Source organism: Zingiber officinale, chromosome 6B (genome assembly GCF_018446385.1).
Source record: "Zingiber officinale cultivar Zhangliang chromosome 6B, Zo_v1.1, whole genome shotgun sequence".
NCBI lineage: Eukaryota > Viridiplantae > Streptophyta > Magnoliopsida > Zingiberales > Zingiberaceae > Zingiber > Zingiber officinale.
This window is the reverse complement of record NC_055996.1, coordinates 118620521-118645525: the sequence shown is the minus strand read 5'-3', so window position 1 is coordinate 118645525 and position 25005 is coordinate 118620521. Positions and strand designations below refer to the sequence as shown.

General features: G+C 37.3%; 1 long non-coding RNA gene across 1 annotated transcript; it reads right to left on the bottom strand.

The window, feature by feature from the left end:
* Positions 1 to 1233: 1233 nt before the first annotated feature.
* Positions 1234 to 1708, bottom strand: LOC121990585. The gene is made up of 3 exons (XR_006114631.1): positions 1622 to 1708; positions 1373 to 1513; positions 1234 to 1267 (listed from the first exon to the last, which is right to left on the bottom strand). It is a non-coding gene; the product is annotated as an uncharacterized LOC121990585 (long non-coding RNA).
* Positions 1709 to 25005: the final 23297 nt, after the last annotated feature.

The following is a 25005-nucleotide window of genomic DNA, read 5'->3' as shown; positions in this document are numbered from 1 at the left end:
AATATGTTTGTCTCACTGATATGAAAGACCACATTGGTGTGCCAAATTAAATACTTCTCCAATTGACATCATAGAAAATTAAAAGATTGATGGTCCCTATTCGCAAAGTTATGAAAGATTTATAGAATAAATAAACAAAAAAATAAAGAACAATAGATGAAGCTCTGTTTGTAGTCTTCTTACCTGTGAGGCTCATATATGACAGTGGATAATAAGTACTCTGCCACTAGGGAACCACGAGTCCAGTATTTTAGACAAACCAAACCCCCGAATTTTTCTTCAGGAATTGTCACATCAATGGTAGCCATTAAGGAGCCATCAAGAGAAATGCCTACAAGAGCCACATATAGCTGCAACCATCGAAGTACAAGTACATCCACGAAGAGTTAGCCAAAAATTCAAAGATCTAATTCATCATCTACAAGAATTATGATAGCTATCTATGTTGTAATGCAAAAGTAATTACATGCTTAAAACAAATTATGACAGCAACCAAGCAGATTTTAAGATTGACTCTCTCAAAATGCATCCCCAAGACATTATTTAAATAGGTGCAAATTTGTGATCTCGCTCTATTGAAACACAAACTACACACCAATCCTAGCATGGTAGTTTAGCATGAATCTCAGAAATTATTGAGCTTTAAACTAAATTAAATCTCTATCTTGTCCCAGACAATCCATGACTGATTACTCCAGCAATAGAAACATGTAATTGAATACCCCACAACTGCCACAAAGAGAGCCTGTGGGAGTTATGACACGTGCATTTCCAGTTTCCAGCAAATAGGAACCAATTGTGGTACTTTCTAGCTTATATCCCTGCCTTCTATGTGGCTGGCTAATCAGAATCAAAATGGATATTTTTGTACCCCATAACTGAGTTGTATCAAATATACTTGTTTCTAGTTAATGGAACCCAACAGTAACAGTGATATTTACAGAGCTAATTCCTGGAAGCAATAATGTCTTAGCAAAAAATGACCCAAAGAATCCATAAAAATGCAACTCCAATCAAGCTGTTTACAGAAATTTGGCAGTTGGTACAAATAATGCATTCTTTCCAAATGTCAAACTACAAATTAGAATTGCTTCTAAACTAACAGCCTACTAATGCATGGACGATTGACTCAAAGAGCTACGGATACAACAGAACAAAAGTTAAGGTAATAGTCATAACAGATACAGCACCGCAAATATATCTTGATTAGTTAATGGCGTACCATAACGTCATCTGCAGGCTGAAAATTTCTTTTGCACACTTGGACCTAAGCAATAAAATAAATATCATGAGAACTTGCTTTTTCTTAAAAGGAAAAAAGAGATGTCAAGCTCTAGATGATAATATCAGAATGCAAAAATAGAGCCATCACCTCTGAAACCTCATGGTTGTCAAACAAGCTATAGAATTGTACACAATAATCTTCAGTGGAAACAGCAACTAATCCAGTTGTCTGCTCAAATGCAACTTGTGTGCAGGATCCTTCATGTTTGAGAGGAAACGAAAAAGGAGGCTGAAGATATACTAGAATATATCAACATACGAAAGTTTATCCAGGAAAGGTTTTCAGTAAAACTAAGCCAACAAAGCATTGATGTCTAAACCATATGGTATGACAAACCTTGATTCCCGATATGGATTTTGAGATATCCATTGTAGGCATTTTTAGCAGATGAATGTGATTATCTGAACAAGATACCTGGAAAAAAATATGAATTAACATTGGCTTCCAAATTTCAATTAAATCAAAACATCAAAAGCAGTACAAAGCAATAAAAAGTAGAGTGACAAGTAGAACTATAGAGGTTTATCAATTCTGTATAGGATCATCAGTTGCCAATAATATGCAAAATGCCTGTAGATTTACTAAACAGGACCTCCTTATTAAACATATAATAAAAAATGGAAAAAAACCTCATTTTCAATGAAAAAAATAATGTAATGATATATAAGAAGTCTCCTTAGTTAAGTTGGACATCCTCTTTTGAGTAGGACTTCCTCTTTGATTCCCACGTGATTGAGAACCAGGAATCCTAATTAAAGTGTTTTGGTATTTTAGTCAGATTGAGCCTCACTTTGACTTCAACAACTCTAAATATATAGTGCCTAGCACAAACTTCATCAGATTATGTACTCATCTATGCAAACCATATTTTTAATCAGTCTTCATCAGATTATGTACTCATCGATCCGTGCCATCGAGGAATGACTAAATCATGAGAAAATACAATCAGGGGAGGGGGAAAATTGATGCAGTATGAATCCGGCAAAATGGCTAGTTCGGAAAATAATCAAAAATAAACAAAATCTTATTCTAGAGGGATGGAAGAAATTTTACCTTTCTTTCTTCCGTTCCTCCTACTCTCGAATCTGCTCTGCGAGGAAGGAACTAAGATCGAAGGGTTCAGAGGAGTTGAGGAGCCGTGAGAAGATTAGGAAGGGTAAGCTGACTTTGATTTTTTTTTTTTTTTTTTTTTTGAGCAGACGACATTTCAAGAAATAATAATAGCATCGAATGCACATTTCATCTCATCCATGTGCCATAACACCACAGGAAGAAGCCAGAAACTGCACTCGTTTATATAATTAGACCACATGTAACACACTGCCATAAGATCATTAAGTAGGATTTTTTAACATGCTTATACAAACTTCAAACTGTTCATTTGGCATGGAAACAGCTGCTGACTCTGATTCTATTCTTCTTTTTTATCAGATTGTGTAGCAGAATTTTTATGAGGTTCCACAAGAGACTCTGTACCTGCATTTAAACCATCAACATTTTTTGAAGCAGGCTTGTATGGACAAGCAGCTGGCACCCTTGCAGGCTTTCTGTATTCCCAGCCGAAAAGCCTGTAGATCTTACCGACGATGAGATCGAAGAGCAGAGGCAAGGCGTTAACGACGGGGATCAAGAACAAAGGCAACAGGCACGCAATACAGACCATCCTGGCGATTGTTCCGCTCGGCGTCTACACTCCGCTGGATCTGCGTCGAGGGCTCGAGAGATTTGAGAAAGGATAAGCTGACTTTGATTGAGGAGATGGGGAAATGCGAGATTAGGGATCTCGACTTGGAGGAGTTGGGCCGGCGTGAGGAGTTTTGCGTGAGGAGTTTGGGTCGAGATTAGGGTTCAGAGGAGATCACGCGGCAAGGAGAGGAGAAGGCGCTCGTGGAGAGGAGAAGGCGCTCGTGGAGAGGAGTGGAGAGGAGAAGGCACTCGTGGAGAGGAGAAGGAGAGGAGAAGGCACTCGTGGAGAGGAGTGGAGAGGAGAACTCGTGGAGAGGAGTGGTGAGGAGAAGGCGCGCGCGCGTTGAGGGTTTAGAGTTTAGCAAAGCGAGGGCTGCGAATTTATTTTAAGTGAGTTTAGGGGAAACATACACAACACTTTAAAAAACGTTTTTTAAAAAAATGTTGTCTTTGACCATAAACAACAACACTAAAGACAACACTTCATTAAAAATCGTTGTCTTTAGTAAAAAGTAAATACCATAGACAACGCTTTTCACTAAAAGCGTTGTAAAACAAAGAACGACAACGTTTTTATTAAAAAGCGTTGTCTATTGGGTGTTGTTGAATGCAAAAATTCTTGTAGTGCAGGTTAAAAAAATAGAATCATCCTAAAATATACAAAATTCACATTTTTAATACGAAATCAAAAACTTACTTTGTTACTAAGGATACACCGATACTTCTGCGATCGGAGTCGCCCTCCGACAAAGAATCAACGAAGTCAGTCTCATCCTCCGAAAACGCTTATTTTCCATCTCTCGTGACTGATTTCTCTGATTCGTCGAGCTTTACCTCTAACAATAACAAGAAACTCAAAAAAAAAAAATGTTGAATATATATATATATATATAAATGAAACGACAATTTACCAAAAGACGTACTAGGTTTAATGTATTTACCAAAAGACGCATCACGGTTTTGTATTTACCAAAAGACGCAGTTTACCAAAATCAATTCCCAAATTGCCCCTTTGGCTAAACTGGCAACCACCTTTTTCAAACACAATTTTCCAAGCATCCAAGCCGAAATTAGAATTGAAAAATAATTTGTGGTTCGGATGCACGTCTTCTCACCGTCTCTCTCCCTCCATCCCTCTGCGTGGTGTTATAAACTTGAAAGAAATGTGAACCCTGCGCTTGCCATTACTGCTCGTGCTGGTTGGCGGGATTACAATAGACCAGTTAGGTTTATTGCATAATGGCGTAAGAGTTGCTAGAGGAGACCAAGGACAAATTAAGTTAAGAACGTCAGCCGAGAATGACAAACTTCTTCCAAGAGGGAACTTAGTAGAAGCACACATTTAAAGATTTAGACATGTATGTATTGATTTTTTTTACTGTAAATTAGGGTATTGATGGTAAATAAAAATGACAGTATTGGTGGGAAGGGTGGCGGCAAAAAGTGTTGTTATGGTTTATTTTGGTTGTGTGGGGAATAATATTCAACAACACCTGAATTATGATGTAATAGAAGACTTAATTGATTTAAGTTATGTTAGTTTCTGACGTTGATAGTTAAGTTTGGCTAAAAATTATTTATTTATGGTTTAGGATTTAGTCAGTGGTGGTCCTAGTTTACAAGAAGTATCTGCTTCAAAAGGGGTCTGATATCTATGATATCAGGCCCACCTTGGGCCTGATATCGATAACGTGTTATGTGGTTAAAACTTTGTTTTTACATCAGACCCTTCCTAGTTTGAGCAAAATTACAATTTAACTACAGCAATAGATTATGTAGTTACAAATTTACTAAAATAGTTTGAAATTTATTTATCAGGGATGATCATATAACTGAAGAAATTCTCTCTGAGATATGGAATACTCTTAATGCAAATTCTAGCATTGGACATGCAGCTAATGTAGGAGAAGTATCCAGAACAAATATTCCATCATCTTCGCAGTATAGTTGTGTGCCTAACACAAATAGAAATACAAGTAGTAATTTCACATTTGATCTAAATGAATAAGCTAGTATTCAAGAAGATGAGGTTCTGAACCCGTGTGCAACACTTGTTGATTACTATGAGCCTACTTGGAGTGAGGAGGAAGGGTATTATAACCGAAATGGAGAGGAAATGCAATGCAATACAGATGTACAAGAATTCTTTGCTGATGATATGCAGATTGAACAATATGAAATATCTCAAGAGCAGTACAGTGACTTAGAGGAGGAGTTCCCAATAGCGGATGATCCATATATTCTAAATTCTCGATTGCTCCAAAGGTCAATTGAAGAGGCAACAGATTAGCATGGATTTTTTGTAGGACAGATATTTCCATCTCGACAAGAGTTCAAGAATGAACTTGTGAAGCATGCCATGGTTAAACATATGAGATATAACCCAGTTGACACTCAGAAAAATAAAGTAAAAGCTATCTGCTTCAATCAACCGTGTAAGTGGAGAGTAGTTACCCGGGGGGATGTAGAGTTCATTGTTACGAAATATATAAAGGAACACCAATGTCGCACCATTAGGAAAAGTGCTGATCATCAAGCATGCTCTTCATCCTTTGTAGCTTCTTTTGTTGAAGAGCAATTTCTTGCTAATGAACAATACAAGCCAAGTATGATTATAGCAGATATAAAAGCCAGGTTCGGAGTGACCATATCCTATAGAAAAGTATACATAGCTCGAGAGAAAGTGATGAAGAAAGTTGTTGGAGATTATGACGAAGCATATAGAGATCTTTCACTATATCTGCATGAGTTAAGAGTCAGGGATCCTGAAACCTATGTGGCACTACACAGGAATGGGGATAATTAGTTCCAACGCTGTTTTTGAGATTTTGGAGCTTGTAGAAGAGTATTCAGGTCTTATCTTCGTAAATTAATTGGAATTGATGCCACACACCTAAGAGGCAAATATCCAGGTGTGTTGTTGATGGCTACATCAATAGATACTAATGACAATGTCCTCCCAGTAGCCTTTGGAATCACTGAAGTTGAATGTGGGTCTACATGAGAGTGGTTTCTGGATCATACGAAGAGATTCTTTAATGTTAATCCAGAGTCAATGAGTATAGTATCAGATAGACATCGTGGCATTATAGCAGAAGTTAGGAAAGTCTACCCTACTGCCCATCATGCTTTTTGTTGCCACCACATGTCTTGCAATATGGTAACAGATACTGGCAGTAGGTCAGGTTTAGGGTTGTTTTGGGCAGCAGCTCGAGCAAACACAACACTACAATATGATCTCATAATGCAGTCCATGCTTGAAAAACATTCAGATGCTCATAAGTGACTTTAGAACATTGACCCTAAAAGATGGGCTAATGCACACTTTAGTGGCAGAAGGTACACAATGCTAACCACCAATTGTGTAGAGAGTTTAAATGCTTTGTTCAAGGAGACACGTGAACTTCCGATAAACAGGTTAATTGATAATACTAGAAGAAAGGTAGCTCAGTGGTTCTTTAACCGTAAGGAGGAAGCGTCGAAATGGTATGTTGCGTTGACACCTCATGCTACCAAAGAAATGGAATCAAGGAGGGAGAAAGCTAGACGATATAATGTCCACCCCTACTCACAATCCGAAATGGAAGTAGAGACATGGGGTGCTTCATACATTGTTGATTTGGAGAGAAAATATTGTAACTGTGGGGAGTTTCAAATTTCAGGATTGCCTTGCTCACATGCAATTGCCGTCATAATTCACCGGAACATGGATACACTCCCATATTGTGAGCATTATTTTCATTCACAGAAATGGAAAACGACATACATGGATCATATTTACCCCTGTCGAAGCAAGAAATTTTGGCCTAGGGGAGTCAGCAACATTATAGTGCTATGTCCCCGTAGCCTTGTGCAGCCTGGTAGGCGAAAGAAGGCAAGGATCGAGTCAAAACATAATGGGAAGGTAAAAATCAAATGCAGCAGGTGCAATACGATGGGCCATAATCGGAGGACCTGTAGAATGTCGCCAGCCCTTGGTTCTTGACTGAATTGTAAAATGGAGGAGTTTAGCCATATGTTTTGTATGAAGTACATATATAGGATTGTAAAAAAACAGTTGTGGAAAGTGATGTTTCTGTTATATAGGTTTATGGAGTATTTTTTTGTGTTACAGTGTTATTGTAGGTATGAGAAGTGCAAACCATCACCTGCAAGGCAGAAATAATACTTCACACCATATCTCCATTGTGTAAAATAAAAATGCGATACATTTTAATTCAACAGGAAGGGGTTCATAATTTCAAAGTCACGTAAATATGTTGTGAAATATAAATGAAAACTCGCACAAAGGGATTGTAGTAATCCTTGCAAAATAAGATAGGACAACAATTCTCGGTCATTGAAAAATAAAATAGGTGCACTGTTCCGTGGCAACTTTCACGGAGCTATACCTTCTTAGACAGGGGGTATAAATACATTTTGACATCATATATACCATCTCCCCAGTAAGAACTTCAGAGGGAGCATTATTTCAGGTAAATCCAAGTAGGGGAGGGTCATCAGTGGGTTTTGGTTAAAACTCACTTATGGACCTAGACACCTATGATTCGACTCAATTAAGTTCGAGTGGTAATCTGGAGTTGCAAGGACTCCATATCTGCTAGAAAATCCTTATTTAAAGCTCTATAGATGTTGGGAAAAAAATAAAATATAATCAGCCTCCGTTGAGCCTGATATGCTTGAATATCAGGCCCAACGTGAGCCTGATATGAGTGCATATTAGGCCCAACGTGGGCCTGGTATCGTATCGTTTCATAAAGCTTGATTCCATCTCCCCCTAATATAAACTCCAAATATTCTAACAGGAGCCTGATCAAAAAAATAAAATAAGATCAATTTTAAAAGTCCTCTTCCATAGGGTTGAAAAAAAAAGCTGTACACTATTCCGTGCCAACTGACACAGAGCAATACCTTCTTAGACATGGGGTATAAATACGTTTTGACACCAGATATACTTTATCCCCAGTCAGAACTTCACAGGGAATGTGATTTCAAGTAAATCCAAGTAGGGGAGGGCCATCAGTGGGTTTTTGGTCAAAACCCACTTATGGACCTAGACACCTCTGATTCGACCCATTTCAGTTCGAGTGGTAATCTGGAGTTGCAAGGACTCCAAATCTGATAGCAAATCCTTATTTAAAGCTCTATAGGTGCTGGGAAAAAAATAAAATATAATCAGCTTCCGTTGGGCCAGACATGCTTGAATATCAGGCCCAACGTGGGCCTGATATGAGTGCATATCAGGCCCAACGTGGGCTTGGTATCGTATCATTTCATCAAGCTTGATTTCATCTCCCCCTAATATAAACTCCAAACATTCTAACAGGGGCCTGATAAAAAAAATAAAATAAGATCAATTTTAAAAGTCCCCTTCCATAGGGTTGAAAAGAAAAGCTGTGCATTGTTCCGTGCCAACTGGCACGGAGCAATACCTTCTTAGAAATGGGGTATAAATACGTTTTGACACAATATATACCTTATCTCCAGTTAAAACTTCACAGGGAATGTGATTTCAGGTAAATCCAAGTAGGGGAGGGTCATCAGTGGGTTTTGGTCAAAACCCACTGATGGACCTAGACACCTCTGATTCGACCCATTTCAGTTCGAGTGGTAATCTGGAATTGCAAGGACTCCAAATCTGCTGACAAATCCTTATTTAAAGATCTATATGTACTGGGAAAAAAATAAAATATAATCAACCTCCGTTGGGCTTGATATGCTTGCATATCAGGCCCAACGTGGACCTGATATGAGTGAATATCAGGACCAACGTGGGTCTGGTATCGTATCATTTCATAAAGCTTGATTCCATCTCCCCCTAATATAAACTTCAAACATTTTAACAGGGGCCTGATCAGAAAAATAAAATAAGATCAATTTTAAAAGTCCCCTTCCATAGGGTTGAAAAGAAAAGTTGTGCACTGTTCCGTGCCAACTGGCACGGAGCAATACCTTCTTAGACATGGGATATAAATACGTTTTGACACCAGATATACCTTATCCCCAGTCAGAACTTCACATGGAACGTGATTTCAGGTAAATCCAAGTAGGGGAGGGCCATCAGTGGGTTTTTGTCAAAACCCACTGATGGACCTAGACACCTCTGATTCGACCCATTTCAGTTCGAGTGGTAATCTGGAGTTGCAAGGACTCCAAATCTGCTGGCAAATCCTTATTTAAAGCTCTATAGGTGTTGAAAAAAAATAAATATAATCAGCCTCTGTTGGGCCTGATATGCTTGAATATCAGGCCCAACGTGGGCCTGATATGAGTGTATATCAGGCCCAACGTGGGCCTGGTATTGTATCGTTTCATCAAGCTTGATTCTATCTCTCCCTAATATAAACTCCAAACATTCTAACAGGGACCTGATCAAAAAAATAAAATAAGATCAATTTTAAAAGTCCCCTTCAAAAAAGCTGTGCACTGTTCCATGCCAACTGGCACGGAGCAATACCTTCTTAGAAATGGGGTATAAATACGTTTTAACACCAGATATATCTTTTTCCCAATCAAATCTTCATAGAGAACGTGATTTCAGGTAAATCCAAGTAGGGGAGGACCATCAGTGAGTTTTGGTCAAAACCCACTGATGGACCTAGACAACTCTGATTGGACCCATTTTAGTTCGAGTGGTATTCTGGAGTTGCAAGGACTCCAAATCTACTGACAAATCCTTATTTAAAGCTCTATAGGTGATGGAGAAAAAATAAAATATAATAAGCCTTCGTTGGGCCTGATATGCTTGAATATCAGGCCTAACGTGGGCCTGATATGAGTGCATATCAGGCCCAATGTGAGCCTGGTATCGTATTATTTCATAAAGCTTGATTCTATCTCCCCCTAATATAAACTCCAAACATTCTAACAGGGGCTTGATCAAAAAAATAAAATAAGATCAATTTTAAAAGTTCCCTTCAGAAAAGCGTTGAAAAGAAAAGCTGTGCACTGTTCCGTGCCAACTGGCACGGAGCAATACCTTCTTAGACATGGGGTATAAATACATTTTGACACCAGATAAACCTTATCCCCAGTCAGAACTTCACAGGGAACGTGATTTCAGGTAAATCCAAGTAGGGGAGGGCCATCAGTGGGTTTTGGCCAGTGGGTTTTGGTCAAAACCCACTGATGGACTTAGCACCTCTGATTCAACCCATTTCAGTTCGAGTGGTATTATGGAGTTTGAAGGAATCCATCGGTGCTAGCCAATCATGGTTTAAAGCTCCATAGGTCTGCTGGCAAGTGATGGAAAAAAAAACAAATTCAGGCACCGTTGGGCCTGATATGCTTGAATATCAAGCCCAACGTGAGCCTGGTATGATATCCTTTCTTAAAAATTGATACTATCTCCCCCGTTCTATAAACTCAAAATGTGCTACCATGCTCCTTATCAAAAAAGAAATTAAAATAAAATAAATTGATTCACCATAAATTTAATTTACACAAACAGTAAATCATTACAAGAATAGTATATTACAATTGTTCAGTATCTATAGTTTAAAGTTTTTGTAAGACGTGATTTTATGTCCAAGTCTAAATCTATAAGCTCTCATATCAGCTTGTACAAAGTCTATAGATCTCTGGAACATCAAACTCTCTGCATAGCGTATTATAAAAAAAGCACAATCCAACCTATAAAACAAAAGGACAATCCATCATTAAAAAGCCAAATCCAATTATTATGGAACATACACAAATACTTACGATTTGCTTTGTGTGGGGCCAATAACTTGATTCATTTTATACTCTCTCCCGGAGAAAGGTGCTAAACCTTTATGCCATCTGTGATAGTATAACCAGTTTAGCTCCTTAAAAAATAACACCTACAAATATCAAACCATAGTAATTAATACATAACCAATGATTATTGGATATAAGAAATTTGTTACTTACAGTTTGATTAAAAATAGAAGTATAATTTTTTGTGGTGCCAATAGAGTTATAATGAATTATTTGACCTTCCTCCAGGTCCATGACCATTAGATGCCATTGATCATCTTGGTTATTTAGAGGACAGAAAATATATCTAATGTCCTTGTCGTCATCAGTTTTTGCAGTTTGTTTCAATGCATCCACGTGCATCATTCCGAACAAGTCCTATGCAAATAATAGAGCTATTTAGGTGACTGCATCCAATATATATTATAAATAATTTACAATGAGATAAGGGACATACTCGGAATCCAACCCCACAAAATATGGATGGGTGGTACGGTGAGTTAGAGTTTTTGACTTCATTAGCAAGAATATTCCAATAAACATTTATGCAATCCCCATTGGTGTATTGAGTCCAATCAAATATTGTCATAAAAGATTGCATATCTAAAGAGAAATTATCATTTGTCCATATTGGTTGCACCGTCACCCTACACACAAGGATACAGTCAATGGTATTTAATAAATTAAAAGTATAAAAAATATCATTAAACTCCAATAATAATCCTTCGTTGACATGTGGTTTAAGTATTTAGGCTGGCAACTACGTTACCTTAACTGACTGAGCTTCAATAATGCATCGGCTATCACACCTTCTTGACTCTTTTTAAAAAATGTCTTCGCTTGCTGAGATAATTAAAATTATACTATGTCATTAAGGATTATAAAATAACAACTTACCTACTCTCGATCGTACCTTCAATATTTTAGTTTTGACCTTGTTAAGTTCATGACATTTTGTTTCTAGCTGTGATGAACTTGTATCTTCGGTCTTTGATGGTGCAGGAGCATCTGGTTCGACAGAAAGAACAAGCTGTTTGCCTTTTTTTTTGGTGCATTCGGATATCAAATTTCTCTGAGTTCTCTTTCTTTTGGGGCCTACCCGAAAATTAGTTGGAATTATAGTCAGATTAGGGTCTATGCCTTCTGATGCTCTTGGCTCCCCTGATATGCTTTGTATGACTTGTTGGAGCTCTTTAATCTTATTTTCGGCATCGACGATGATTTTGTCTTTAACATTTAAAATTCTGTTATCCACGTCAGAATTTATAGTGTCAGGCTTGGTGTCACTCATATCCCGTTCCTTACGCAGTTCACTTATTTGTTGATCCTTTTCTTTAAGCATAGATTCCATATTAGCAATCACAATATCCTTTGTTGCTACTAGACTATCCTTTTCTTCTATCACCGTTGACAGATTTTTATTAGCTTCCTCCAAACTTTGAGTAGCTTTATGTAATTCTTGCTTTAAACTATCAATTTTGTTATCCTTTTCCTTGCACAAAATACAATCTACCGTATCGTCACACTGCAGTAGACCTTCTTCGGCTTGCTGTAAAGATCCTTGGCCAACCAACTCAAGAGACTCAGTTGGCTGAGGCCGGTTTGGTAGTAAATCCAACTTTGATTCTGCCAGAATTAAATCTACTAAAATTTTATCTGCAGTTACACGGTTTATCATTTTTTTGACTGTATCAACATGATAGTTAGGCCATCTCCACCGTAGTATTCTTGGCAATTTTTCTGGATGGTCTAGATCAATAATGCTGATGTGCTCACACACCCATACCTACAATATGATTATAAAAATAATTCATAATCTTTACAAATATAGTGATATATATGTAATCGGACTTACAGCCAAAATATTTGGAAATCCCTTGAGCAAGGGGGCCTTGGGCGTTGCATCAGCAACCTGTGATTTTGGTCTTAATGTAAGCTCCAATCCAATGGAGTCTAATTGTTGAGCCATGAAACTGTATACTGCATTGCACCAATTAAACCTAGCTAAGTTGTCAAAATCATCTACACAGTCAATTAAGGAGAGCACAGGTATTCTGAGAACACTGCTACTCCCATAAAATAGAACAGTTGTAAAAAAGATACAAGATATATAGCTGACAATACAACTTGTCATTTGATCTCGACTTCCTAATCAGTTTCTCCAAATGTCTGGCAGAACAATCCGAATCTCGGAAAAACTCCATGTACAGTGCGCTTGAAGCCTCATTTAAATCGAGACGAACTATCTCTCCATTGTCGGGTAGGCCAAGAATCAGTCCCACATCTACCTTTGTAAATTTGAGCTTCTTCCCATGGAAGATAAAGTTTTTTTCCTCATGATCCCAATTATCAAACATATTTTGTACCTGAGCTCTTACAAAAGAACTATCAGGGAGGTCGAGGATCCACGAAAAAGGTGTGTCTCGAATCTTCTGTTCTTGTTCTGCAGTCGGGTTAACAGAAGAGATAAACTTTCTGAAGTGGCAAATAGTACTTTTCTAGTTCATTCTTTTAGTTCTTCCTCTGTTGACATAACTTGGATAATTTGGTCGATCATCACTCACACTTGTCAACGCTTCTTTTGTTGCCATTGCGAACCTAGCTACTGTATAACCACACCCAGAAAAACAACTCTTAGATCCCGTAAAAACGACTACGCTCTTATTCTAACACGCCCACACAAACCCTAGGTTAAACGGTTATAGAAAGCATAACTAAATGAGCAACCGATCTACGTATGAAACTGATTCTCGAACGCCGATGAAGGTAGAGTCACGCCTCAAACGGAGCTGCGTAGAATGGATTCGAGAAGAAGATGACGACCGAAGCAGGAGAGTGTGCACTTTTGCAGATTGAAACTTGGGCCTGATATCCCATTATTTTATTTTAAATTTAATCGACTTGATTTATGTGTAAGATTAATTATTATTATTTTGAAATAATACTTTTTAATATCAGGCCCCACGTTGGGCTTGATATGGTAGAATATCAGGCCCACGTTGGGCCTGATATTTAAGCATATCAGGCTCAACGGTGCCTGATTTTTTTTCATCACGTGTCACTATAGCTATGGGGCTTTAAACCATGATTTGCTAGCACCGATAGAGTCCTTAAAATTCCAGAATCCCACTCAAACTGAAATGGGTCGAATCAGAGGTGTCTAGGTCCATCAGTGGGTTTTGACCAAAACCCACTTATGACCCTCCCCTACTTCGATTTACATGAAATCAAGTCCCCTGTGAAAGTCTTGGTGGGGAGATGGTATATATGGTGTCAAACAGAATTTATACACTATGGATTAGAAGGTATGACCCCGTGCCAGTTGCCACATATTCCACTTATGGACATGCTATAGACTTAAACCCTATGGTAGCGCATTCTAATTATTTATTTATTTTTTTTCATAAGGAGCATGGTAGCACATTTTGGGTTTATAGAAAGGGAGAGATAGTATAAATTTATAAGAAAGGATATCATACCAGGCCCACTTTGGGCCTGATATTCTCTCATATCAGGCCCACGTTGGGCCTGATATGAAAGCATATAAGGCCCAACGGAGGCTGATTATATTTTATTTTTTTCCCAGCACCTATAGAGCTTTAAATAAAGATTTTTCAGTAGATTTGGAGTCCTTGCAACTCCAGAATACCACTCGAACTGAAATGGGTCGAATCAGAGGTGTCTAGGTCCATTAGTGGGTTTTGACCAAAACCCACTGATGACCCTCCCCTACTTCGATGTACATGAAATCAAGTCCCCTATGAAGGTCTTGGTGGGGAGATGGTATATATGATGTCAAACAGAATTTATACACCATGGATTAGAAGGTATGGCTCCGTGCCAGTTGCCACATATTCCACTTATGGCCATGCTATAGACTTAAACCTTATGGTAGCACCTTCTAATTAATTTTTTTTTAAATTTTTTCATAAGGAGCATGGTAGCACATTTTGAGTTTATAGAAAGGGAGAGATAATATAAATTTATAAGAAAGGATACCATACCAGGCCCACTTTGGGCCTGATATTCTCTCATATCAGGCCCACGTTGGGCTTGATATGCATTTATATCAGGCCCAACGGAGGATGATTATATTTTATTTTTTCCCCAGCACCTATAGAGCTTTAAATAAGGATTTTCCAGCAGATTTGGAGTCCTTGCAACTCCAGAATACCACTCGAACTGAAATGGGTCGAATCAGAGGTGTCTAGGTCCATTAGTGGGTTTTGACCAAAACCCACTGATGGCCCTCCCCTACTTCGATTTACATGAAATCAAGTCCCCTGTGAAGGTCTTGGTGGGGAGATGGTATATATGGTGTCAAACAGAATTTATACACCATGGATTAGAAGGTATGACCCCGTGCCAGTTGCCACATATTCCACTTATGGCCATGCTATAGACTTAAACCCTATGGTAGCACCTTCTAATTATTTTTTTTTAATTTTTTCATAAGGAGCATGGTAGCACATTTTGAGTTTATAGAAAGGGAGAGATCATATAAATTTATAAGAAAGGATATCATACCAGGCCCACTTTGGGCCTGATATTCTCTCATATCAGGCCTACGTTGGGCTTGATATGCACTCATATCAGGCCCACGTTGGGCCTTATATGAAAGCATATCAGGCCCAACGGAGGCTGATTATATTTTATTTTTTTCCAGCACCTATAGAGCTTTAAATAAGGATTTTCCAGTAGATTTGGAGTCCTTGCAACTCCAGAATACCTCTCGAACTGAAATGGGTCGAATCAGAGGTGTCTAGGTCCATTAGTGGGTTTTGACCAAAACCCACTGATGGCCCTCCCCTACTTGGATTTACCTGAAATCACGTTTCCTGTGAAGTTCTTCCTGGGGAGAAGATATATCTGGTGTCAAAACGTATTTATACCCCATTTCTAAGAAGGTATTGCTCCGTGCCAGTTGGCACGGAATAGTGCACAGCTTTTTTTTCAACCCTATGGAAGGGGACTTTTAAAATTGATCTTATTTTATTTTTTTGATCAGGCCACTGTTAGAATGTTTGGAGTTTATATTAGGGGGAGATAGAATCAAGCTTTATGAAATGAAACGATACCAGGCCCACGTTGGGCCTGATATGCACTCATATCAGGCCCACGTTGGGTCTGATATGCACTCATATCAGGCCCATGTTAGGCTTGATATTCAAGCATATCAGGCCCAACGGAGACTGATTATATTTTATTTTTTTCCCAACACCTAAAGAGCTTTAAATAAGGAATTTCCAGCAGATTTGGAGTCCTTGCAACTCCAGATTACCACTCGAACTTAATTGGGTCCAATCAGAGGTGTCTAGGTCCATCAGTGGGTTTTGACCAAAACCCACTGATGGCCCTCCCCTACTTGGATTTACCTGAAATCACGTTCCCTGTGAAGGTCTGACTGGGGATAAGGCATATCTAAGGGTGGAATCGGGTAGGGACCTGTCCCGTAACCATCTTACCCAATTCCGATCCCGATAAAAATTGGGAATCAATTTTTCTCCCGATCCCGTACCCGACAAGTGTCGGGACCCGAATGTTTGGGATCCCGAATGTTTGGGATCCCTTCAGGTAGGGAGATGATATCCCGAATGTTCAAATATTTTCATTATACAGTAGCATTTTGAGTTAAATATCAGTTCGATCGAATAATAAGAGTAGATTGCTTGGAATAAGAAGAGTAGATTGCTAGGAATAATAAAACCAGTGAAAGTCTCATGCATCTACAAAGCTTGACACGGCAGTGGGTAGCACTTCAATTATGATTTTAACCTTTGATACTAAGTATACACAGGAGACATCATTTCAAAAACAAAAGATGAATCTCACCTCGCTAGGGATCTGCCGACCGTAGAACGTGGAACTTTCGGAGACATTAAGTTTGTAATCAGGAAGTGTGTTGACATATACTGAATACAGCCCCTCATGGCCTTTGAAGAATCTGTCCCACAGTTGCACTAAGGGCAGAGGCCCTCTTGTCATGAACATGAAGGCCACCTTTGGCATCCTTTGAAATGGATACTCTTCCATCTTCGGCACCATAGAAGCTCTCCAGAATAGCTCTTCGTCTGTCATACTATGCATCAAATGCTCAGGAGTCACAAAACTCTTGAAGCTCAAAAACTCCTTATCACAGTTGGCCATGTACATTGTACTCGAGAAAAAGATTTCGGTCTGTGAATTGAAGGAACGGGTGAAGCGACCACTCGCTGACAAGCCTATGACGACCCCGACCATGAATATGACCAGAAAAGAGATGAATTTGATCAACCCAATAGACCAGTTTTTCCTCGGAGGGCAAGGGAAGAAGTCAGCCTCATCTTCATCTGGTTTGCTCCTCGGCTTCATCTTTTCTGCTCTAGCTAATCACCCTTTTCCGATCAAAGGAAGATGCTCGAACAATAGGCTGAATTTCACACTAAATAGAACAATCCACCGAATCTCCCGACTCAAACCCTAAATCCTCCCAGGAAAACTATCTAATGAGACGGCGAGGGATCGAGAAACCCTACGAAATCGTCTACCAAATATTTGCGATCCAATCCTCCAAAGATGGGATTTTCTCCAGAAGGGATCACGTGACGCTCACCAGCAAGCCAATTGTTTGTCGTTGCGCCTCGATCCTCAAGCAGCCACCTTCCTGAGCAGCGATTCTAGGGTTCGCACAAGGACGAATCGAGAAGTGAACGAGGAGTGAATGAGAATTTGAGAATTGAGATGCGTAACAACGGAACCCTAGTTTGCTACTTTACTGAATTACTGTTTAGTTATTTTTATTTTTTTATTTTTTTATTTTTGTGTTTTTTAAAATCATACTTCAGTTAAAGTTTGATATTTTAATTTTTAAACCTATTATATATATATATATATTTTTAAAAAAGTTGAATTAAAAATTATTATTAATATATTCGGGTCGGGTCGGGAAGCCAGTCGGGTAGAACTTTTGTACCCGATCCTGTTCCCGATTTTAGTCAGGTCGGGAAAAATCCCGACCACTTGGGTCGGGAAAGATTCGGGTTAGGAAAAATTCGGGACGGGAACGGGTTGGGAGTCGGGAAGGGTCGGGAATTATGTAAAAAATTCCAGCCCTAGGCATATCTGGTGTCAAAAAGTATTTATACCCCCTGTCTAAGAAGGTATTGCTCCATGCCAGTTGACACGGAACCTAGTGACCTTGTTCTCTTGAAACCGACTATTGGTCCGAGCCTATTTGATATTTTAAACAATCCCAACCGTTACCATGTTTTTAGTTTTGAGAAGATAGAAATGGTGTGCAGTATAACTTATATACATTATGTCTCTTTCCACTGATAAGCACCAGCATCGCATTTTGTATATTGTGACTTATATTTGACTAATCACTATGCAATATTATTAATATTCCAGTGACAGTTTATAAGCTTCTCATATACTACATACCACTGTATTATATAACAAATACTACATACAAAGATATTAAACTACCTACACTACGTAATAAGTTCATTTACATTCTATACAAGTTTTTGCCTTACAAGACTGGATATTTAATCCAATGTTTTAAAATATTTATCCCTCAAAATTGATACCATTACATCAATTCTAATCTTTTTCATGTCTCCTTGTTTGAAGTTCATCTTCATATCATATAGGAGACATCGAATGTATTGCATCTCAAAGAAGCCACAGTCAACGCTGTAAATAACAACAACATTTTTATGGTCAATATTTTTTTATCAATAATTTATATTCACACTCTGTGCTCGATTTACCTTGCTTGTTGTTGTGGACATTCTATTGTGCGAGAGACCCATTTATCAAACGGATAATGCCTTTCCAAGTTTGGATGAATAGCAGCAACGTGCTCACGACTATATAATTTAAAATCTGATACTTGAAGATTGAAGAGGAAATTTTCATTTTCCATCAACTAGCATTTATATTAAAATACAACCATACACATTATTATTAGATGCTCACCGCTGCTTCAAATTCATATTTGTATTTACTTCCACTTGCTAGAGAATTGTACTGATTGAACGTCATTGATTTGGTGTCCACCAGCAGTAAGTGGAAGTGTGCATTATCACTGCACAAAGGTATAAATATATACCTTACCTCTTCATCTCCTATATCCGTCTTTATCAGGTGTTGGAAGGCAAACTTACTTGACGATTTCATTAATGACTACAAATATGCAAAGTCATACATACATAACCAAATAATAAAAAGAATTCTAATTTTTACTATACTCAAATCAATTCCTTACTGTGAAGAATGTTGAACAATATATTGACTTGTTGTATGTGCTTCTAGACGGGAATGCCCCCTTAAATAGAATTTTACAATACATGTCAATTACATCCCCTCTTGTCAATATCTCTTCATTCACACCAAATAAAAGGGAATACAAATTTAAACAAAAGGGTGGTTCCTCCCAAACTATATCATTTGTAAACCTACAAAGTAAACAAATCAGAGATTATTTTTACAAATTTAATTTTGATAACCTTAGCTCAACTATGTAATTAGAGAAGTATATAATAGTCTTGACTAATCAACTATGTAATTTACATACTTTATTTCCTCCAAGGCTTTTAACAAGTACGCCACCTCTTGGTCTTGTTGTTTTTTCTTCGAAGACTTAAATTGCTTCTTCACATACTATGCACATAAACAAAAAAGGCAATTAGATAATCCATTAAATCTAACAAATCACTACAAGAAAATTGGGATTCTACAACACTTAAACGACAACGCTTTTTATAAAAAGCGTTGTCTATTTTTTTTTAACAACGCTTTTAGTGAAAAGCGTTGTCTATTTCATTATTTTCTTATTAATAGACATCGTTTTTCTAAAAACCGTTGTCTAGTAGTGATTTTTACGGGTCAAAGACAACGCTTCGTAAAAAGCGTTGTCTATTAGACTTTTTTTTAGTGTCTACGACAACGTTTTATAAAAGGTGTTGTCTATGTTTAAATTCTCATCTAAATCTTGATTAATACAAACCGTTGGATCTAGGTAAGGAGTAGAAAACCCGAACCCTTCTCCCAACTTCTATCTTCCGATCGTTTTTGATCCCGAACCCTTCTCCCAACTCCTCATCTCACGCGACCTTCTCCATCCAACTCCTCTCCGGCAAACCCCTCTCTGTCGAACCCCTCTCCGCGAACCACTCCTCCGAACTCCTCTCCGTCAAGACCACACCTTCGTCAAGCGGCAAATCCCGGTGCTGAGGCGATCGACCACGACAGATCGACCCATCTCTTCGCCTCCTTCGCCCCCGCAGCAGATCCTGTTGTCTTCTGGTATGCTACTGTAACCCCAATGATTCCTTGTCCTCGGCAGCCCCTCTCTTTCGATTGTTTCCCTAATCTTTAAATCCAGCCCTAAATCTGAAATGGTTGTCATTGGAATCAGTTACTAGCTTATACTGTTACATTTTCTGGATTTTTTTTTTCTTCTTCTCATTCGATCTGGTCGCCCAACTTATCAATTTTTGGTATTTCCTCTTTCCCTTTTTTTTTGGGTGCAATATTTTTTTCCCTCATCTTGAAGGTAAAGTTTGTCTTCCAAGTGAAGAGAGAACCCAACAGAGATACTAACTTAGAAGGAAAGAAATTACTGAAATTTCTGTATGATTAAAATATTTTTTGTTTATGATTGTATAGGATTTGTAACAATTTGATATAATCAATCGGGCTAAAAACATCTGGTCTAATTCAACTTGTTTAGTCAAATCAATAAATCATCAGGATAGGTTGAGTCTCAGTTTATTTCTTTAATATAATTTATTTCGAATTATCCTCATCAAATTTGCGACTAATATATCATAGTATAATATTTTTTTTACATAAACAAAAACTTAACTACAAAATAATCACTAAAGTAAAACAAATTTGAATGCCAAATTAACTAGCTATTAAAATTAAATATGTATATTGCAAATAACTTTGAATTGTGTCATTTATTCGTTTGCATCTTTGAAACTTATCAATATTTACTCTATATTATTGTTTATATGGTGTCGTATTGGTTGAGCAGGCGGTGTCAAATGACTTATTGACATAGATTTTTTTCCTATTCTTTTGATATGTTTAATAAGATAAATTTTTAAGTTTTGTGGTGCCAATTTGCACAACTTCGTCGTTGTTGAATTCTTGTTTTACGGGACTTTCGAGAACTCTTCCCGGTCCCAGAATTCATTTTCTACAACCAAATGCATATGGAAACGCTCAGCTCCACGACATCAAGGGAACTGATCGTTTTGATTCACACGGATTCGACTCCGAGTTCGATGGTAAACTGCTAAATGGGTGCGGAATGGATGCAGGCGATGGGTCGGCTGGTCGAAGATTTGAGCAAAATGAGGAAAATCATCTAAGAAAAAGCGTTCCCTTTATAGACTTTTTGGGGATCGGAGTGATAGAGTAGTTTTTGACTCCATGCAAAGGTTATGAATTCTTCAATATTTTGGGCGTTGCTTTGTTTTAAATGGAGTCTACAAGTAACGAAAAGTCCCAATACAATTCATGGCAAATTTAAACTAGTTTTGTCGTGCACAATTCAATTTTTTTTTCTTGTTTGATTAAAAAATGCTTAAATTGCAGCCTTCTTCATCCTCAAGGCCCGGCGGTGGAGGTGTGTTAAGGATTTGATTGTGTTTTTTTTCAAATCTTACATAGTAATCTAGACTACATTTTGATTGCTTCGTAAAGCTTATGCTTCATAAAGCTTATTACAAGATGTCAAATAATATGGTTACTATGTGATGTGATTTATGAGACAAATTGTTGAAGAAGTCAAAATTATCGAAAGAGATTCAATTTATAGTAATGTTTACTTGCTTATGTCTCAAATTATTTGAAATAAACTATTTAAAATATGCAAAGTCAATGTTGATTTTTTTTCCTCATTAATGTTCACAGTTCACACAAGCTAAGCAGAGTATTCTCGAGAAGAAATTGATGAGGTGCGATCGGAGTTGACAGAATGTATACAAGATCATATTTATGAGTAGGTGCGTTCAAGTTTATGTAAGTTCATTACCTTGTTTTAGCTAAGATTTATGTAACTAAGTTCATTATCTTTAGCAAGAAGCAACTTTTTGCTTCTTTAGAAGAAATATGAATTTCGGGCTATATTGAGTTTCTACCCTTCATTTTGGCTTTTCTAATGACTCCATACAAATAAATTAGAAAGGAATGTAAACAGCACAAACCTCAACTGATGTCTCATAAGAAGTTCTTATAGAACTTCATTAGTTGTAGGCGTAGAAGCTTACTATAGATCTGTATTATTGAACTTCAGGATATTTGCTTGTATTACAAGATATATACTTCATGTAAATATGAAATAAAAAACACCGATGCGACATAAGACAAAAATTGAGAAATGGATGTTATACTGAGTACTACAAACCATATTTTATCATATTATAGTTGATTCTCTAGCAAAGTTTCACATTTTGAACTCGTTTATTTTGATTTGAAATGTCTACAACTTTTACTAATGTTTGATGGTAAAATTTGGTGTTTGGTTCTTTATGCAACTTTTTATTGTTTGCTATGAAGTCGCCATAGCAATGTTGTAACCTTCACAACTCTAATGTTGATCAATACCAGTGGGTATTCTCTGAGTACCTCCATTTATGTTCGGAAGTTTCTTATATGGGTTGTTCACCTTTTTGGTACCTCCATTTAGCCTTGTGTAGGAAAATCACTCGTTTCCCTTTGAACATAACTGAAGAAAATTTCATGAACGATGGTTGCTAGTCTTTTTTAATCCTCTCTTGGTTTTCCCAAAAAAACAGCAAGGCAAGTCAAGTCAGTTGATGGTTGCTGATTATGAAAACTCAAGACAGCTTCAGTTATTAGATATTGTAGAGTATCAGATGTAGAAATCAGAATTAAAAAAAAAAAGGTTCTTTCATACTCCTTGGAATGGTGTTCGAGAATTTGTATGTACCATTGAAGGTCTTTCCTCCAATTTGCTGCTATAAATGGTCTCATCAGTCCCTATTTCACTGGTTGTTGAAAACATCTGTTGCTTCAGAATTTGCCAGGACAGTAATCTGATTTCCGAAACTGCACATCTGAACTGCAGTGCAAAAATTGAGAAACCTACTATTCTCCATACTAATCTGTAATGACTCCGTCATTGTCCCTGTTTTCTCAGCCTTATTAAACACGTATGCATTAGATAGTCCCTCTCCTTCATGCTGCCCAGCCATTAATGGCTTGATACTCTGCTGTTGCAAATGAGAGCTTATAGGGTTTCATTTTCCAACACTTGTTGCATCTGTGTTATGGCTTGTAGGTACTGATTTGTTGAACCACTCGAGATACACATCAAGTTTAGAAGATCTTAAAAGTGCAGATGTCATAATTGAAGCCATTGTGGAATTTGAAGTAAAAAAAAAGTAGTTATTTTCAGAACTTGATAGGATTTCAAAAGTTTATGCAATTTTAGCATCTAATACTAGTTCTCCAATGATTGTTCATCTAATATTGGTTGTGAGTATTCATTCATTCGTCTCCAATGATTGTTTTGTTTCTTTTGAGAGCCATCAGTAATGCTCATGTATAGACTTGAAACATGTTATTGCTACTTTTGTAGGTGGATACAGGACAGTCGAGATCAGTTCATTAAGGAGCGTCTGGATTCAGTAATTGATCAGTACACTAAGCGTCTAGATTCAGTAACTACTATACTGTTTGAGTAAACAACTTGTTGGCTACTTCTTCAGTATTCAGTATTTAGTAGCTACTTCTTAGAAGTAAACAGATTGTTGGCTAAACAGATTGTAGCTATTCAAAACAATTTTTTTGTGCTCTTTTGTTTTATATGTGAATATCACTATCTACTTTGAAACAGAATTAGTGTTAATTTTGATATTTACTAGCTTCTCATGTAATTAAATACTAATATTACTTCAACGTCAGATTTCTATTATTTTGGTATGAGTTTGAAATCATTAGCTGAGTTGATTATATGTCAAATTTGAATCTAGACATGGTAAAAGAAAAATAATAGTTTCGTAAATATAAAAATAATGATTTTTAAATATTTTTTAAAATTTTTTTTCTTTAAAACGACAACGCTTTTAAGGCATTGCAAAAAGTGTTGTCTTTGTAAAAAAAACAACAACGCTTTTAAAGCGTTGTCTTTGCAAAATATGACTACTCTTTTAAAGCGTTGCAAAATCGTTGTCTTTTCTACCAACAACAACGCTTTAAAAGCGTTGCAAAACGTTGCCTTTGCATAAACCGACAACGCTTTTAAAGCGTTGCAAAAGCGTTGTCTTTGCTACAAATGACAACGCTTTAAAAGCGTTGTCGTTGAGCAGACTTTTAACAACAGTGCCTTTAACAACGTTTTTTCAGGCACAAAGACAACTCTTTAAAAGCATTGTCTATTAGCTTTTTTCTTGTAGTGAATTACAATGAAATTTACAGATATCGTCTTACAGCAATTGCTTGTTTCCTCATTTTGTCATATTTGGCAAACATATCTACATCCTTCTCTGCCTCTTCATCAGATTTGTCTTCCATCAATTGTACAATATTAATTTCTTCTTCCATTTCATCCAAATCAATTTTTCCTTTCCACTTGCCCACAACAACATATTCTTTGACAACTTTTTTTTCCTTCTCCTAGACTTGTAACTTTCTCCGCAGGCTCACTTATTTGTATATTTCTATGCTGCCTCTTAGGTAAAATTTTGAGCCACAATGAACTATCAATTGGAGTATCCCTGTAATCATAGCAACTTCTGTCACGTCCTCTCCTACTTCTTGTTGTAACACCTACCGGTTCAATTTGAGGATCGTCTACAGGCTCACTATATTGAGATTCCATGTCTTTATTTTCAACTATTTTAAGTAATTCTTTCACCCTCTCCTTCAATTGCATGTTCTCCATTGTTAGCTCTTTAATTCTGTTTGCTTGAATAATGCAATTACAACACTCCTTATTAATCTGCCTTCCTCTTACAGTGACTTCAATTTGTGATGCCTCCATTGCATGTGGACTGTCATCAACACCAGCAAGGTTCTCAACCAATGATCTTTCATCTTGGTTAGGAATTAAGTCAATCACAACCTGTAAGAATATTAAACCACATGTTAAAACAAGAATTTTTAACCAAACTATAGTCAAAGTATTCAAAATTTACCTCTTCAGATGAGACTTGGTCAATCAATTCCCTCACCTTACTAATATGTGAAGGAATATTCCTCCACTTATTTATTCTTGCTCCTTTTATGTTGTATGGTTTTTGGATTGGAACATGCTCCAAAAACCATGCCTGATTCACCATCACAAGGGTTAA